The following is a 17438-nucleotide window of genomic DNA, read 5'->3' on the forward strand; positions in this document are numbered from 1 at the left end:
TTCAGTTTTTGTGAGAATGTCCAACACATACTTCTTAGACATAATAATCAGGGAAAATTCTTGCAATAGGGGTGTTTGAGCTGGAATTTTCAAAGTGAATGAAGTCAATTAGGAATAAATGAGGTGGAGGAAGCACATTCAAAGGCCCTGGGATAAGGGCAATGTGGTGTATTTGAGGAACTGAAAGGCAGGGAACACTCTGATCAGGTAGCACAGAGCAGGACAGGAATGAATGAGACCGGGGTGGTGGGGAGGGTGACCCTAAACAGTGTGGGAATATCTGCTAAGAGCGAAAGCACTGGCAAATAAAGACATGCTAATGTGTGAGCCTGGAAATGGTCATCTGGGCTCCTGGATGCAGAGTATGCCGTGAGGGACAGTATGTGAATTAGTTGGTGTCATAATTAAAGAGAAGATGTTGTGAGATTATGAGCTGAACCACAGTGGTAGCAGTAAAGATGTAGGAAAGTAGACTATGTAAGAGCTTCCTAAATAATAAAATAAAACAGATTTAATGAGTCATGAGAGAGGTGGGAAAGAAAGCATCAAGGGTGACAATGCCTGGATTTGCTGCTGTGAGGGATGCTTGAGGCAGACCATGCCTGGGTGTTCAGTCCTTAAGCCTCAACAAGTTTAGTGTTCAGACAACTGTAATTTCAAAAGGAGTTAAATAAATAAATAGAAAAAAAAAAACTAGACATTAAACTATAAGACTTCATAGCTTGAAGTCTGCAGACCCAACACATTTGCAAGTAACCCATGTAGAGATGAGTAATTTCTTCTTTTTTTTTTTTTTTCTGTTCCCATCACACCTAAACCCTACCAATAGACTCTTGTTACTGGGAGAGCAGCAGACTGAGGTAGAGGAGGCCCAGCGGTGATGGGCAGAGCCATTGGAACTAGAAGAAGTTATTTATACAGGAATTAGACACCCCAAGTTTAATTAATTAACTATTAATACCTACTTAAGGCTCAGATTGAATTCCTTGCCAGGACAGGAATTCTCACTTCCCACTGTGTGACCCTAAGTTAACTGGGCTTCAATCAGTGAAAACTGCTGTGTGGATTCTCTGATGGGAAAGTAGTCTACCTTGGCTTGATTTCTTCCACATCTCCCACTATGTAAGTTAAATGTCACCAAGGGTGTCAGTGCAGTCAACGTTCTTATATGTGAGTCCACATTTGGACAGCTCCTCCAGTGACCATCCTTAGGGCGGGGGAGAGCAGGGCTCATATGCCCCTGCCCCATGTTGCTCCACCCTGTCTTTGGGAACTATCTGATTTGAACATCATGTGGTGGGGATAGGAAGGAGCATATTGGAGAGAGGAAACCACAATGTGGCCAGAGACTGGCGATAGGAGACTGGGAGAAGCAGCCAACAGACATTCCAGGTGAGCAAAATATCATGAATTGAAAAAAAATGCTGATGTCTAACATTGCTTGCAGCATCTCTTCCACTTTGTACAAAGTCATAATTTATACTCTATCTTCAGTGAGATCTGCCCTCTGGGCTTGGGTTTTTTTTATAATCAATCTTTTGTTTCTTATAATGTCACACCTGATTGGGATTTCTTTGATTGATTTGCATCACTGGGCCATTGGTAAGCCTAACAGTATGATTTGTCTTGGGCGCTGGATGCATCACATGGTCTTAGCTGGGACTGGTCATGCCGAATGACCAACAGTGTGATTTACAGCAGAGGCTTTGGCTCACATGTTCCAGGTGATTTCCAGAATGACTGGACACTGAGATAAACAAACCATGGTGGACCATTAGAAATCTCAGACCCAAACAATAACTTCAATCATAAAGACCCAGTTTGCAAATTGTACTGATGCCAGGAATGCAATGTCAACTTGTTGGCTACTTTTCCTGGAATCTTTTCCCTGTGTTTTTTTCCACTTTGTTTAACTGTAGTCTGTGTTCTTTCCTGTAATGAAGTATAACCTTGAGCGCCAGAGCCTGTTAAGGAAATCAAAGGCTTAGATTGATTGTTTTAACTGTTTTCTGTCTGTGCAATAACCAGATGGCCTGACACAATCCATCATCAATAGCACTTGGCCATTGGGTGTGTGCCTGCTAGATATTGAAAGATCATATAAAGTAACAATAGTTAGCACCATTGAGTGCTTAAAATATGCCATGCATTGTTGTAAGCATTTTGTATGCTTTAGTCGCTTTAATGCTATACACACTTTGACATTGTTGTAGTCATCTCCATTTTACAGGTATAAAAAAGGAGATTTAGAGCTACAAAATCATTTTCTCCAATTCATTCAATTGTCAGAACCAGGATTCAAAGCCAGGAAGTTGGCTCCGCATTTCATTCTGCTCATTCCTTTCACAAACTTCCTAATCCTCATTTGGCTTGTTCTCAGTCCTGACATTCTCCATTTAGGTTGAGCTGGCTTTATTCACAGCCGTCTTGGCTCTTCTGTCCCCATAGGTGATGTTGTGCTCCTATTATCCAAGGTGCATACCCTCATCTACAAGAGTGGTGCAAATGAGGCTAACTTCACTGTTGAAGATCCTTTCAGAAGTACCTGGACAAGTGGATTTAAAAGGTAAGTGTATGGTGGCGCAAGAACCTCTTGCACCAACACTTGAAATTGTAGAGCTTTTTCTAGTTTACCTTTCTGTGAACTTTTTGATGAGTTCTCCGAGTTTAATTTCTTCCTTTTTGGGAATCTTGTCCTCCAGTGCATTTCCCCTTTTGTCTGGCACGCTCTGTTGAGCCCGCACTCCTTTGGTGCAGTCCTCAGCTGTTCTTCTCAGTGCTCTCTCTCCATAGCAGACCTCTTAGCTTCACACCCTCATTGTTCTTTCTCTCCTTCATGAAATGCTCTCCCTTGTTTTTCTTCATTTCATGTTTCCTGGATCTCTTTCTCAGCTACCAGTTCCTTCGGTCCTTTTGCTGCAGCTCCTCCTCCTCTATGCCTCCCTTAACTCTAGTTAAGGTTTGTCCTGGTCCCACTTTCCTCTCCGTTTCCATTGTCTCACTAGGACATCTACTGTCCCAGCTTCCCTTGTCATCACATGCTGTTGATGCCCACACTTGTGTCTCCTGCACCCACTGTCTGCTGGGCATTGGACACTGCCTGTAGCTCTACTAGAAGTCCCACGGGCACTCATGCCTGATGATTCCAGGGCTGCGTTTGTTTTCATCTTCTAATCTATTTCTGTGTCCCCAGTCTGCGTCAGCAGTCCAGTGCAGAAACTGAGCTTCTCCCTGTCTGTTTCCTGTCTCCCACCCCTAGAGCAGTTGATCAGGGGCTGATGGCAGGTCAGGCCATGTGCTCAGTGTGTCACATGCAGTGACTTTATTTTCACAATTGTGAAACAGGAAAGAGTCAGAATTCAGCTGTTTCCAACATTTATCGGTGAGGCCAGTGATACAGAGCTCTGTCAGCTGTCATATATTTTCTTGGTTTTTCCTCAATTTGATTGGTGTTGTAGCTATCTGGAACAGGCTCCCGAAGGCCCAGGTGTGCCTGGCTCCAAATAAACGAGTGTGCCTTTTATGTTTTTTTTTTAAAGATTTATTTATTTTTATTGGAAAGTCAGATATACAGAGAGGAGGAGAGACAGAGAGGAAGATCTTCTGTCCGATGATTCACTCCCCAAGTGACTGCAACGGCTGGTGCTGCACCAATCTGAAGCCGGGAACCAGGAACTTCTTCCGGGTCTCCCAAGCAGGTGCAGGGTCCCAAATCTTTGGGTCATCCTCGACTGCTTTCCCAGGCCACAAGCAGGGAGCTGGATGGAAGTGGAGCTGCCGGGATTAGAGATGGCGTCCATATGGGATCCCGGCGCAATCAAGGAGAGGGCTTTAGCCACTAGGCCATGGCGCTGGACCCGCTTTTTATGTTTTCCTCTTATCACGTATGGTTGAAGCATTATAGCTGTATTGTATTTTAGGGAATTTGTCAAGGAAGACGATGTTCTTTCCTCCACAATGCATGAAAGCAGAAGTAATTAGTTTATCTGTTACCTAGCAATAAGTATCTTATGCTTCATGAAAAGGTTGAAATGGTTTCAGTTGGCTTACTTGCACTTTGGCTAAGTGGTTGAAAGTCACATGCCCGCCACTCTTTAATTCTCATTCATCTCTGTTCCTGACTCTGTACTCAATGATACAGTGAAATTGGAAGGTATCCTTTATATTTTTTTAAAAAAAGATACACTTATGTTTTTCTTGAATGAAACCTTACAGAGAGAGAGAGAAAGAGAGAGAGAAGCCTTCTATTCACTGTTTCACTCCCTAAATGATCACAATGACTAGAGCTGAGCTGATTTTCCCACTTGGGTTCAGGGTTCCAAGAAACTAAACCATCCTCCTCTGCATTCCCAGGTCATAAACAGGGACCTGGGTTGGAAGTGGAGCAACTGAGAAACAAACTGGCATTTACATGGGATGTCATTACTACAGTTAGAAGATTAGACTCTTGAGCCACCATGTTGGCTCAAAAGTTTGCCTTTCTAGAAGTTCCCAGGGAGAAGCTGAGCAGATATAAAGGCTGACCAGACTGCTCCATTAGAGCATGAGTTAGAGAAAGTGACTCTGGATCATCTGTCCAGAGAGGGTATCCCAGGACCAGAGAGTGGCTATGAATCAGTACTCAAACTGTGGAAGAAGGTGGAGTGTGAAAGGGATGGCAAACAGGGAGTCCCATGTGTGGTCAGTGAAATGATGCCTCCCTGAGATAGACTCAAATCTGCAATAATATCACATTAGCAACTTCTGGATGTATGGGTTTTTTCATGGAAACCAGGGCAGAGCAATAATCAAGACAGCAGGCATGGTTGTACCTATGATGAGGTTAGCATGAGAGGAAAAAGAAGAGGAGGACTATGAGTGTGCAACTGGGCATTTAGATAAGCCATGGGCATTTTGTTGTGTTAATCCTTGCAAGGGCATCAGGCCAGCTTCAAGAAGATCTCTGAGCACAACATCATCAGACATCATGAACTGATTCACCCAACTCCCAGTGCATCCTTGATATAGGGCACCTGCCTGTACTGTAATGAATAACATTTCTGGAATCATTTAAGCACAGGTCTTCGCAGTCCTTAGAGAGGACTACTATTTGACTCTGAGCTGAGATGGGGTGAAGGCCAGGTGCAGGTGGCCGCTTTGCCTGGTATGTATGCAGGCATGGAGATGTCATGATCGTGAACTAGTAGCTCCTGTAGTTCTGCACATGATTCTGAAACTAATTTTGTGATCTCTGTCTTGAATTTGTCTCTTCGGTCCCCAGAGGAAAATCACTGAATTAGAACACACTCTGGTAAACATTTTCTCCTGAACATAAACAGAGTATACTGTGTATTAGGATTCATTGCAACATTGAAGTTTCTGAAGCAACAGACTTTGTAGAAACAGGAAAGGTTTATTTTGGCTCAGTTTTGCAGTTCCGTAGTCTAGGCTTAGGCAGACACTGGTTTGATCTCTGGCAGTGGTGTTTTGGCTGTAAGAGTCCGGGGTTGGAGTAGAACATCAAAGGGTCAGACAAAACTCCTGTCCATGTCTCTCCTTCCAAAGTCACCCTGACTCAATGACAGAGCTTCACCCCAGCAACCTAACCCAGAATGTTCACATCCCCTAGGGTCCACTTCCAAGCAGCATAATGGGATTAAGTTTGTGCCCTCTTAATGTCATTATCTGACCTTATGTTTTATTTATCTTTCTAATTTTAAAACTTCCTTATTTATTTTAATTAAAAACAGATAAATTAGATACAGATATAATTATAGATAAATAGATAGATAGATAGATAGATAGATAGATAGATAGATACTCTACATATTAATTTACTCCCCAGACACCTATAATAGCTAAAGCTGGGCCAGGCTAAAGCCAGGAATTCAGAACTCAGTTTGGGCTTCCTATGTGACTAGGGAGGACCCAGACATTTGAACCATCACCTCTTCTTCCAGAGTGCATGTTAGTGGGAACCTGGATTGAGGAGTCAAAACTCAAACGAAGCATTCCAATAGGACAGGCAATGTATATTTGTAGTGCCAATGACTACCTAGCCTTTGGCTTTTAAGTATCTGCCTGGGTTTAGGATCCAAATCATTTTCAATTGCAACACCTTTGGTCTCAGTTAAAATTTTTGAGTAAGAACAGATGAAATAAAAGGTAGTATCTGGAAGAAACTCTAAAGAAAAATGGAATCTAGCATTCTGACCTGGATGAGTTGGAAGGCTCTAGCATTTTTATTTCATTGACTTAAAGAAACACTTATTTTATTGTCTAAAAAATTTTTATTTTTATTGGAAAAGCAGATCTACAGAGAAAAAAGTAATAGAGAAAAAGACCATCCATCCACTGGTTCATTGTCCATGTGGCCACCGTGGCTGGAGCTGAGCTGAACTGAGGGCAGAAAGCAGGAGCTTCTTTCAGATCTCCTGTGTGGGTGCAGGGTCCCAAGGCTTTGGGCTGTCCTCGACTGCTTTCCCAGGCCACAAGCAGGGAGCTACATGAAAAATGGATCAACTGGGATGTGAACTGGCGCCCATATGGGATCCTGGCTTGTGCAAGACAAAGGTTTAGCCACTGAGCCATTTCACTGGTCTCAGAAACACATTGTTTTTACTGTATAATGGGAACTAATCCACAGTATCTATAAAAATTGCTAGTACAGGTGAGACATTGGTAGTTCATAGTACCTGACAGCAAGAAGTGGCTTAAATTATTCCTTGTGTCACCAGCAACTAGGCACTTATTGAAAATGTTGACAGTTTAATAATGTGGGGGGAAACAGTGGATGGAACATGGCTAGTGGAAGGGGGAATGAATCCCTGTGTCTATGTAATAGTAAAAGCTAAAATGAATGTTTTATCCTTAAAAAAGGAAGAAAGAAAGAAAGACAGAAGGAAAGAAAGAAATGAAGGAATGAAGGAAGGAACGAAGGAAGAAAGGAGAGAGAGAGAAAACATTGGCAGAGGGAGTCACATTGAAGCCCAGCAGGCTAAGCTGCTTCTTTTAACATCAGCATGAAATGTTGGAGGGCTGTTTTTAGTCCTGTATGTTTTACTTCAGATCCAGCTTCCTGCTAATGTGCCTGAGAAAGCAGTGGGGAATGGCCAGGTATTTACAGCCCTGCCATCATGTGGGAGATGAGCATGAGTTCCTGGCTTCTGGCTTTGGCTTGGTGCAGGCCTGGATGGATGCTGCAGGTATTTAGAAATTCTCCCTCTCTCTTTCTCTCTACATTTAAATCAGCCAATCTATAAGGAACATGATAGCAGAGTGAGTGGCTTCAGTGTTAGAAAACTATGAAGAGGAGGCAGCTTAAGGACTATGAGATTTATGGGATGATCTAGATGCTTCTGATTGGACTGGAGCATGTTCAACGTTACAAAGTCTCAGACTAATGGATAGTTAGGAAACCACGTCTATCATGAAGGAGGCAGGAGCCCAAGTACTTGGATCTTCTTCCATTGTCTTGCCAGGCACATAAGCAGGGAGTTGGACTGGAAGTGGAGCTTCCAGAACTTGAAACAACACCCATTTAGGATGCTGGTATGCTATAATGCCATCTCTATGTTATTGTTCTTACTGAAGTTACTTGAGAATGATGAAGAAATGGTGCATTATTTGTCCAATATACCCAAGAAATAGTTTGGACTGAGAGGCAGCAGTTTTGCTTTAGGGATCTGGAAGCAATGCAGGTGTGCTGAACCACGGAAGTTAGATTCCTGCAAAGCTGAGCTCTTGGAGGGAAGATAAAGAACTCCTTTGTCTAGTAACAGAAGAAGCCAGAGATCATCTGCAAGGGGAGTTTCCATATAGATTTTATACCAATTAATCTTCAGACCTGTGGGTAGAGGCAGGAGTTATTACAGGAAGGGCATCCACTTTGGTATGTATGGAGTTTTGATTTATCAAAACACTGCCTGGATCCTGGGAGTAAGAAAATGTATTGAAACATACATCCAGACAACATCCAGAGGTAACCTCCAGCTTCTGAGCTTAGAAATTATGGTCAGAAAATGTGAGAGAAATCAGTGTCTTGAACCATTTCATATTTAGAAGACCTTGATATGGGTATTTGATGTAGCAGTGAGGATGCTCTGGGGATGTCTCATCCCACATTAGAGTGCCTGGCTTCAAGCTCCAGAGAAGAGTCCACATTATAACACTGGATGGAGGAGCCCAGTGCCATAGGAAGCACTGTGATTAATTGTCTCTTTTCCTACCTTTGGGTATGAAATATGGTATTATAGATGTTTTCCTGAGAAGAGGCAATGGGATGGAAAAGACACTAAAATCCTGAAGAATCCAAGGGAAAAAGGCATGAGAGAAACAGCTGGGGTAGAGAAGCCTGAGGGACTGGACATTGTGGGAAAACCGTGTGTCAAGAAGAGTTGGCTGTGAAAGGACAGGTGGTAATAGAGCCAACAAGAGCAAGGAGGCTGCCCAGGGTAAAGACCCTCAGGCAAACTCCAGATGTTGAGTGAATTGTTGGATGAAATGGCAGGGTCAGCCTGTGTGGATTGCACAGCATGCAAGCAAGGTAGATCTGAAATTCCAGAAAAGATCTGATCATGTAGAAGGCATGCAGAAGAGATTATGAAAGTCTATGGCTGAATGGAAGATGGTTCTGGTCATTCTGGGCTAATAAATGTGAAATTCAAAGCAAGTTTCATCCAGTCTCTCAGTTATACAGAGATGAACTTTTAAAGCATGCCAGACCCAATGGCTTCCCTATCCTTGAATGGTGTTGTCAATCAGTTTCCTGCTTCCTGTAATATCATGGATCAGCCAAGCTGTCAGCAGGACTGAGCTGTTCCTCCTCTCATTTGCATTTCTCACCCCTTCCCCATCACAGAAACTCTACTAAGAGCCCCTCATTATGAGTTACAAATAGGAGTCGAATCAGCAGATTTCCACAACACCCTAAACGACCACTGCTCTGTTGGTCTGTTCACCAGGTGCTCAATAATTTGATTAGCAAGCATCTCCCTTAGCCTTGTTTTCTAGCTTTTAATCTGGGCAGAAGAAGAGCCAACCTCTCTGACTCTGTGCCATAAACTCTATAACTGTTCAGTGTTTTGTACTCTCCAGTTCTGAACATGCTTTATAAGTCAAGTTGTGTCTTGGGGTATTTGGGATTTGGGGAAAGGGTGAAAATGTATGAGAAAGAAGGCAAGTATCTGTCTATTTATCAAAGCCAGCAAGGTGGCTTATAAAAAATTCAAATTCATAGTTATAAAAGTGGAACAAGTTGCCATTTTCATTTATCAAGCTAATTATTATATTATCAAGTAATTATTAACAATGGCAGAGCAACTTTATATTTCAAGGGGCCTGCTTGATCATTTTGAATTTTGCTGGTGTCTTGTCTAATTTAATTGGTTATTTGTTTTGCACCATGATAAGCTGATGGAGAGCTTACATCAGGTGTAAGGAAGGGGTTGGCTGTGCCGACTTTTTCTTGGCTTATATCCTGTTTAACCTCTAGTCTATGAATAGCAGGGGGAAGTTTTTCTTCCTCGCCGCTCTGAAGATGTCCACGCCCACCAGACAGCCACCCTCTGAAACTCTCACCCTGGGTCTGGGGTCCACCTACTGCCCCCCTAGGGGCTAGTATATACACTCCACTGCCTGACAAACAAATGAAACTGGGTGCCATGGAAAAATCTATCAGCTATTGAATAGAGCCTCATTCTTGTTGTAAATGCAAATAAAAACAGACATATTTTTCTTTTTGTACCATGATGATCTCACTAACATACTTTAAAGACTACTACTTTACAACGATAGCTTAAGCAACTTACTGGAGAATGCAGAGAAAAATATATATATACCCAGAAAAGCTATTGCAGAACCTGTGTGGCAGATAGCTTTTGTGAGGTAGGTTAACAAGCTGTTTGTATTTTGCAAATTTTATATGCCCCACACAAAGAATTCTTACTGTCAGAAACCATTCTTTAAAAAAAAAATTTGTTTTTTTTTAAAAATTTGTTTTTGATAAACTCTCTCTCCAAGCTCCCCGCAAGCTCCCCCCCGCCCCTCCTCTTGCTTACACGTGATGGAAGCCAAGCGGAGGGTGAGTGAGCGGCTTGTTTTGATCCTCTGTGAGAAATGGACTCCTTAGCTGGCAGCTGCTGGTTCTATATCCAGATATTGGCGCTCAGCACCAGCCTCCTTTTAGGTGAGTGGAGGAACAGAGGGCTGTGGTGGGAGGGCAAGGCAGCTGTGAGGAAGGCAGGCAGACAGCCTGGGCTCTCCTGGACTCAGCCTGTTAATTCCTCAAGCATGGCGAAGCGCTGACTTCTTTTTCTTTTGGCTCATATCTGTACTCCAAAAGACAGCTTTTTATCCCGTTGTGCACAGCTTGCCAAACTGACGCCGAGAGCGGGGGCTGCAGCTCCAGTTTCCTGTTGCCCTGGTGTAAAACAACTTATAGTCTCTGGCGGCAGGCTCAATAAATAGAGAAGGGAGACTGAGCTCTTATCCATCCCTAACCTTTATGTGTGGTTACAAGTTGCTTCCAAGCCCTGGGTGGCAGTGTGTGTTGTGGTTACTGCCTGGTGAGAATTAGGCTCTGGCTCTGTGTTCTGCCCCCTGCCCTTGAGTGCAGGGGAACCAAAGAGGAACTGAGTACCGCAGTCAGACCCACTGGATCTCAACTCTGGCTCTGCCCTGTACTGGCCCTAAGACCTTGCAAATAAGATATCCCTGGTGGCAAGTAGTTATTTCTCTCTGAGCTTCATTTCTCCCAGCTGTGAGATGGTTAGACTAACTCCTCCCTCCAGGTGCTGTTTGTGAGAGTGAAGGAAACATACACACACTGACCACTGTCTGACACAGGGAGGCAGATGATTTATGTGTAGGGCATTTAACCTCTCTGTCTTGATGAGAAATACACAAATTAAAGAAAATATAGTGCCATTTTCTTGCCTGTGATTCACAGTGGCACCATGATACAGTAATTTAAAAATAGAAAGGATTTTCCTCTGGCAACTGATAGTATTGTGGCAACAAACAAGTCTGACGTTTCCCATCTCTCCTGCTCTTCCTCCACCTCCTACACAAAGGTGGCTGCTGCCAGCGCTGGTCTTCCTTGCTGATTAATAAAGGAGACACTGCTGCTGTTGGTGGTAATTGAACAAAGAAGGTAGACAAAGAAGACACAGATAAATAAGCCTCAGAGATGGTCATTCTTATGCAAAACCATGCATGCAAATTAAAAATGAGATGTGTGTTTGCCTGTAAAATGAGCATTTTTAGGAGAACACTCAGTGTGGCCATTGAACAGTGCCACGAATACCCTCATGTGTTGCCAGATAATTAGTCAAATGAGTCAAAGCTGTTTGGTAGCCTGTTTGCAGCGTCAGAAACATTTTGTTTGAAATGTTAAATGTTCCTTTACTATGTGAGCTCCATTTCTGGGGTTTAACCACAAAGGAAAAATCTGGCACAAAGATGCATATGCATAAAAATTTTATTCTGGTCTAGTTATAGTAACAACAACAAAAAAGAGGAACTCAGAGCATGCATTACCTCTGATCAAGTCACATTAAGGTGATGGCAGTGATGCTCTTAGCAAGCAAGGCTGGCTTGATGTGTAAAAACTTTCATAAACTGAGATATTTGAAGGATTTGAGGGATAGTGCTGAGACTCAGAGGGTTAATCCATAGATTCTGATGCCAGCCTCCCAGGTTCAAGTCCTGTCTGCTCTTCTTCTGATGCAACTGTCTGATAATTCATCTGGGAGAGCAGTGGAAGATGAATGCCTGCCACTAATGTGGGAGACCCAGATAGAGTTCCGGGCTCCTGGCTTTATCCTAATCTAGTCTCAGTCCTGTGATCATTTGGAAAGTGAATGAGTAGATGGAATCTCTCTCTCTAGTTTTCAAATAAATAAGTTTATCAATAAACAGATATTTGTAAATAATAATAAGATTTGGTCAGAAGCAATTACAGGAGTCAACATAGGTGGAACATCTGTTGTATACAAGATTCTCTTGTTTTCCTGCTGAAGTTCAGTGCCTGTTGAATCAGTGATCAGTTCAGAATTTTTTTTTTCCTTCTTCCGTGGCACTAGCTGCATCCAAAGGGCTCCTAACTAATTTCTATCATGATATCTCCAACACCATCTGTCACCCTCCACCCAGAACTGTGTGGGTGGCAGAGCAAGGGGGCACAGGAAGAACCTCTGCCTCCTACAGCCCTCTTGTTTACGTGCTGCTGGTTACCCAACAACCACTGAGGGCCGGACGTCCTATGAAGAATGATAGGCAGCTAAACCAGGTGGGCATCAGCCTTATCTGAATTCTGAACACAGAACAGCTGTACTTGGTCCTTCTAGGGTCTACATGGCAGGGCAAGGGGGATTGTGCCTGGGTTGCAGTACCCCTAGCACAATGTTTTTTCCATGCTTTAAGTATTGACAAATCAAAACCCCTTTCTTGTAAATGCGTGGAGTAAAGCTGTTTTGGGCAGTACTGAGTTTATAGATTAACTCATTTTTATTAATAACCAAAGTTGGTTGAACTAGTGACTTCTTGTCCTTTTTTCTTTATTTTAAAATTATTATTATTGTTTTTGGAAAGGCAGATTTACAGAGAAGAGAGACAGAGAAAGATTTTCTGTCTGCTTGTTCACTCTTCAAGTGGCCGCAATGGCCAGAGTTGAGCTGATCCAAAGCCAAGAGCCAGGAGCTTCCTTCTGGTTTCCCACATAGACGTAGGGTCCCAAGACATTAACCCATACTCTTCTGCTTTCTCAGGCTTCAAGCAGGGAGCTGGATGGGAAGTAGAACAGTAGAGATATGAACCAGCGCTCAAATGAGATCCCAGTGGATACAAGGCAAGAATTTAGCCAGTAGGCTATCATGCCAGGCCCTATTCTTCTTCTTCTTTTTTATTATTATTATTTTTATTATATTTTTTTACAATCTTTACATAGTTAATTAGGGTAAAAAGGTTCAAGGGCTATAGGACTATATATTTCCATATTGTTTCCTTCATGTTTAAAAGGGGGTATTAAAGGAGAAAGCCCACCCAATTTCCTACCTTCCCCAGGTCCCGGATGTAGGGCATGCTCCGAGGTTCTTACTCAAGTGGTTTTGATGGTTTACCAATTATGAATCGCTGCCAATCTTGCAACTCCAAGCATGATGAGATTGTTGAAGAATCCACTGATTGACATAGTCCATCATAGAGTCTTCGTTTGCCCAGTATTTCGCTGCCAACATATAGCTGAGATGATTGATTGACCTGTTCTGTCTTTTCTTGGTTAGGGTTCTGAGTCCAGCATTTCGATTGGGGAGATTTCCAAAGAAACTTTGTCTGAGGTGTTCTCAGACCAGATTCTTGTATGTACTAGCAAGTACAGGGCCTGACACAGTCCATTGCTCTGATCAGCTGGTGGTTGCAGTTGTTGGGTTGGTTCTGTTTTCAGCCCCAACTTCCACTGGAACCAATGGGTGTTGCAGTCCAGCCTGGTTCTGCCCAGCACATACTCGGCCCTCGCATAAACCAGTGGGAGCTGCAGCCTAGTTGGAGTGACCCACAATAACCCCCACCAGACCCGCCCCTAACCTGATTTGCCAGTATGTGTAGCAGTAGTCCAGTCAGTCCCACACCCCATTCGGCTCTCATACATGTCAGTGGGTATTAAATCTTAGTTTCATCTAACCATCTCCACTATTCAGCCCACAAAGATGCTGTTGGGTGTCTATCTAGCCACCCCAGCCCCTGTCCTAGTTTTCGTGCCCTCCCATGGAAGTGGTAACCCAAGAGGGAGGAGCCCACTATTTCCCTCCCAGGCATCTCCCACTCCCGGATTATGCATTCTCCAGATAGTTCTGTGGTTTGACTTGACAGAATTAGCCCTCAGTGTCAGCTTCTGCCAACTGAAGCTGCAGCTAAGCCCAAACAACCCTCACCCACTCTAATTTTGTTTGCACCAGTAGGAATAATCCGCCCAGCCTGGCTTTTCCCTGATATGGTCCACATGTGGCGCACAGGTGTTGTAGCCCTACCCAGTCTGGTCTGCCCCATCCCAGCTCACGCTGTCCAGTGGGAGTAGCTGTCCAGCAAGGGAACCACCCCTTATTCCCCTGCTGGCTCTGCCCCCTCCCTTCCTGGTTCTCACGTGTGCTGGTTGGCCGCTGCAGTCACATCTGGTACAGGCAACCCCTCCTTGGCATTCCGTATTGTGCACTAGTTTTTGTTGTGACCTAACCCGGCTTGACCCACACTGTTCTGGTGCTCTGAGCCAGCCCTACTCAGTTCACCTCCTGTCCTAGCAGAAACTGTGGCTTTTCCTGACTGGCCTTCAACCCAAACTGGTCCTTGCTGTTGGATTTTTCAGCCTAGCCATGGCTCATCCACACCCAGGCAGGCCCCGGGGACAGCTCACCATGTGCATGTGGTGGCTGGTGTCTGGGATCCAAGCATGAGACGCCCTGTCCTGAGACCCACCCTTCTTTTTTTTTTTTTTTAACATTATAATACAGTTCCATAGGCTCTGAGATTTCCCTTAAGTCCTCCCTAAGCCCTCCCCCATATTGATTTCCTCTATATTGTTAAAATAGCATAGTTCATAAACAGTCATAATTCCATCTTTGTGGGCATGGACCATACAGAGAGTCCTGCATCCTATTGTCAAGATAAATTTAGCAGTTTCATTGAGAGTCCATCTTTGATCCAAAAGTAGAGATGGCAGAGCATCCTCATATCTAGATATGATAGTCTCCAATAAACAGTTACTATACATCCCCTTAAGTGAAAAACCACAATATAAAATCAACAACAGGACAAAAAAATGGGAATTTACAGCATCATGAGGTTAAATATGCTACTGAATGTCTAATGTGTTAGAAAGTGCAAGTTCTTAACTGTAAACCTTAAAATGGTTATAGGATACTATTTGGCTGTCTTGAGTCTTTATATATATATATATTCAATATAAATATTTATATTTATATTTAGCAGTTTATAGTATTCAAGTGAGATTTTATAAAACTTCATGAATTTTAGGATAACTCTAGCAAGCCATATATTAACAATTGAAAAGTAGAACAGTTTTAGGAGGGATGCACAGAAAAATCTCCAATATCTTAGCTAGTGAGGAATAACCAAACTTTGTGTCCTACCTAGCTGCAAGTTTACCTTGCAGGTTCCTGGGGAGGAAATGTGACCTGAAGAAATGGGGGAAACAGTGTTCTCTTTTGGCAACTGACAAAGTTTATTTTCAGGGTTTCAGTTTTTATACATTTCATGAAACAATGGTTCAGACCTAACTCAGAATTATATCATGTCTAAGAACAGAGACAACAAAGAAGCTAACAAGGTGACTTAGTCAAAGAGTTATTGAAACAGGGAATAGATAATACTGTCTGTCCTCGACTGACTAGACAGAGCAGAGGTGTCTGCCTGTCTTCAAGGAGAGGATGAAAGCACATCCAAGGACTCACTGGGCAAGAGAACACTGGGTGAGAGGCCTTCCGCCTTCTCTTTTCTGGAGCCTCTTCTCAACAGGGTCCCACAGGCCTCCACTGTCCCAGCTTTCCTGTGGACTGTGTTCCGACACCTAGTGAGGTATATGAGAAGCCAAGCTGACTTTTTCTTGTCTGTTCTAAGCTTTCCATATTAGTCTCTCTCTGTCTATCTGATCTAATTTTGGGGGCTCCACAGCAACCCGGATGGTCAGTGCAAGAGAGGATGGGGAGCCAACGTTGGAACTAAGTAAGGACCAGAGAAAGTTCCTCTCCTGAGTCCAGAAGGAAGTTTACTATTCTTCTATCTCTGAGGATCACCCGGGGATCCTGGCTGTTGTTCCGATGTCATTAGACCCTGTGTGGAAGGTTCTGGGCTGCTTCCATCCCATGTGGGAGATCTGATAGGGAATGGTTTACCTCAGAGTTTTCAGCCTACAAGAACACTCAAATTCCCTGTGATCTCCTTGACGGTTGGGATATGGTCCTTGGTATACATACTGACAGTCCTTGATGAGGTATCCAGTGAAAGCATTTGGGAGGTTTCCGGGGAGCTCCAGGATTAGAATACAGACCTCCTCTTATCCTCCTGTTCCCCTCCTGCTTTGTGCATATGACCTCCTGTTAAGAGGCTGTCAGAATCGCCCTTGGATCCCACTGTATGTCTGTATAGTTTTTGCTAAAGTCTAATGCAGTTTCAAATCTGTTATCTATAAGTTAGCCAGGCCCTATTCTTAGTTATTTAGTTTGAAAAGCAGAGTTTCAGTGGTTTATCTCCAAATGCCTGCCACAGACATGGCTAGGCCAGAATGAAGTCAGGTCTCCATGCAGATGGCAGCGACCCAAGTACCTGTCCATTACCTGCTGTTTCTCAGGGTGTGCATTAGCAGGAAGCTGGGTAGAAAACAGAGACACTTCAATATGGGGTGTTAGTGAACCATGAGGCATCTTAATCCCTGGGCCACAATGCCTCCCTTTTCCTTTCTTCTTAAAAATTAAACATTTAATGAAAACAGTGTCACATTTAATTTTAGTTTGTTAAAAATTTGCAAAGAAAAAACTGTGGGATGTATGTTTTCATGTGTCTTCAATAGCCAGCTATTGCCTCCATCACTAGCATCCCACAATGGCACCAGTTTGAGTCCCAACTGCTCTACTTCCTGTCCAGCTGTCTATAAAAATGCCTGGGAAGGAAATGAAAGATGACCCAATTGTTTTGTTCCTGTTACTCATATAGGAGATCTGGATGGAGCTTTTGGCTTTGAGTAGGCCTCGTGTGACTATTGTAGCCATTTGGAAAGTGAACCAGCATATGGAAGAGAAAGTGTGCTCAGTTTCTCTCTCCTCTCCTCCTCTCCCCTCCCCTCCCCTCTCCTTCCCTCCCCTCCCCTCCCCTCCCCTCCCCCTGCTCTCTTTTTCTCTCTCCTAGCTCAGACACAAAACAGCAAAAGATTAAATTGCTCAAAAGCTGTCACAGTTATAATTTACAGTCAGTGTTTAGAGAACAGTTACAACCTCTCCACTACAATTTAACAGTTAAACATACTCAGTAACCTGATTACAACAGAGAAAAAAAATGAGTTATATTTCAAAGGAGATATATTATCATTTTTAATGTTGATTTAATATTTTTACTTCTAAAGCATAAAAGACCTCCAGCTGTAGGCAACTTCCCAGGTTGCTGTTTTCCTAGGCAAATATTACACTGCTGGGAGAAAAGCAGCTGATAGAGCCAACAGCTGGTGGGCCTTCTGGGCCTGGTTAATGCCAAATCTGAATTAACTATACCAGGTGCCAGCATAGTTGCTTATTCTGTTTTTTTTTTTTTTTAAAGAAATGTAGCACATTACAGTAGAAGGCAGAGGACACTGGGCTAGGACATGCCACCCCGACTTCCAGGCACATTGTGCACCACTCTGGGGTAGAGGGGCTGCAGATGGCACAGGGGAGAGGTCTGGGGACATGTTGGAGTGAGGG

The 17438-nt window shown here is 43.4% G+C and overlaps 1 protein-coding gene across 1 annotated transcript in view; it reads left to right on the plus strand.

Moving 5' to 3' along the window:
* The window catches only part of LOC131479515 (uncharacterized), a 104830-nt gene that overhangs the window by 65237 nt on the left and 22155 nt on the right, over positions 1–17438 (plus strand). The window lies entirely within an intron of this gene.

This window comes from Ochotona princeps, chromosome 2 (assembly GCF_030435755.1).
Source record: "Ochotona princeps isolate mOchPri1 chromosome 2, mOchPri1.hap1, whole genome shotgun sequence".
In the NCBI taxonomy this organism is placed as follows: Eukaryota; Metazoa; Chordata; class Mammalia; order Lagomorpha; family Ochotonidae; genus Ochotona; species Ochotona princeps.